Here is a 2177-nt window from a genome sequence, read left to right as displayed (position 1 = left end):
TCCTCAGTAGGGGGCATGCAGAAGGCAGCCGATCAATGATTCTCCCTCATCATTGATGTCTCTAGCTTTCTCTCCCTCTCCCTTCCCCTCTGAAATTAATAATAAAATTTTTTTAAAAAAGAGGACAGGAAGAGCAGAGGGAGAAGAGAAAGAGCAAACATAAAGGAGAAGAAAGAACTTAGAGGAGAAATCTGAATGGAGAAGGAAAGAAAGTCTTCTTGTAAACAATGACACCCACATAATTCCCTATCCCCCATGTAATCTCTCTCCAAAAAATGTTGGTCACTCCTTTGGAATAACTAGGAAGAGCTGCATTTACTCCAGCTATCTTTCTGGCTGCAGGGTATCATCTCCAAGGAAAACACAGGAGGTGCTGAAAAGAGACTCAGGCTGGGATTCCCTGTAACAGGATGCAGCCTGTGCTGGGTCACAGGTGGATACCCAACATTGGTAACATCTCTAAGGCACTATCTATATAGATAAAAGGCTAATAAGCAAAGTGTCCCCTTGGAAGTTCAACCAGGAAACCGGGAGTTCGCTCGCTCGCTATGATGTGCCCTGACCACCAGGGGGCAGCACAGAATGAAGAAAGGCCCCAGCCAGCACCTGGCAGCCAGAGAAGGAAGGCCTCAGCAGGCAGCCGGAAGGCCCCAATCAGCCCCGATTGCCATCCAGGCCTAGGGCCCCTAACCACGCATAAATTTCATGCACCGGGCCTCTAGTTTCATGATAAAACAGAGGGGCAGCAAGAACCATGGTTGAGTTTGAATGCCATGGGTACCCAGAATTGGCCCCACACGTTCCCAGAAAGGTTACCTCAACAGATTCCAAAACACATCAGTTTCTCCTCTGTTTTAAATATATTGCTTAAATGCTTTCCACTCTTTCTTATGCATAGAGTTTAATTGTAGTTCTAATAGGTTTGTTCAGGATTTAGCAAAAGGAGGAGGCTGCTCATGAAGCACACTTGTAACTGGCAGGTCCACTGGGAAGCTCTGTCCTAGAGCTACACTCTAACCCAGCGATTTCAACCTTTTTCATCTCATGGCACACATAAACTAATTATTAAAATTCTGCGGCACACCAAAAAATATATTATACTTTTGGTCAATCTCACACAAAAATGGTATAATTTTGATTAATTCACACCAGATGGCTATTGTGTTGGCTGCTGTCATTTTTTTTCATTTGATAATCTCTAGGAAAAGAGATCAGGACCCTTGACTAAATAGGTATCGCATATTTGAAAAATTCTTGCAGCACACCAGTTGAAATTGCTACTCTAACCACATACTATCTTATACCTTTTCTATGCATTAGTTCTGATTCTGAATGACTGCCTGCAATTTGTTGAAGAAGTTTCCTTACTCTTTTTTGATAAAGTCCTATTCCTCTTACATACACATACACACACATACACACACACACACACACACACACGATATATATATTTGGGACCATCTGAAATTCAACTTTTGTATTCCCTGCTCTCATGCTTAGGACATAATAAATTATCAATAAATGTCATTTCAGCCCAGCTGCTGTGTCTAAATGGTTGAGCGTTGACCTATGAACCACAAGGTCACAGTTCAATTCCTGGTCAGGGCATATGCCTGGGTCGCAGGTTCAATGCCCAGTAGTGGGTGTGCAGGAGACAGCCAATCACCGAAACTCTCTCATCATTGATGTTTTCTCTCTCTCTCCTTCTCCCTTCCTCTCTGAAATCAATAAAAATATATTTAAAAAATAAAAACTAAGTGTTATTTTAGTTTAATTTAAACCTTTTGATTAAAAGATGGGAAAGGTTAGCCCTGGCCAGTGTTGCTAAATGGATCTCAGGTTTGATTCCTGGCCAAGGGCATGTACCTGAGTTGCAATTTGCTCCCCACCCGACCCGGGGCTGGTGCGGGAGGCAACCAGTCGATGTGGATGTTTTTTCCTCTCTCTCTCTCCCTTTCCACTTCCCTCCTTTCCACTCTCTCTGAAAAAAAAAAAAATCCTCATATGAAGATTTAAAAAAAAAGATGGAAAAGGTTAAAATGTAGCTACCTGGAGAACCAAGATGGCGGCATAGGTTATTCAGTGATGGATGTGGAACACTTGAATTACAAGCAAATAGAACGTTAAAACAGCACGGGGAACATAAACACAATGAAAACACGTTGAAAGTTGTTACA

The sequence above is a fragment of the Myotis davidii genome, unplaced genomic scaffold (genome assembly GCF_000327345.1).
Source record: "Myotis davidii unplaced genomic scaffold, ASM32734v1 scaffold284, whole genome shotgun sequence".
Classification (NCBI taxonomy): domain Eukaryota; kingdom Metazoa; phylum Chordata; class Mammalia; order Chiroptera; family Vespertilionidae; genus Myotis; species Myotis davidii.
Note: the sequence above shows the minus strand (reverse complement) of the source record.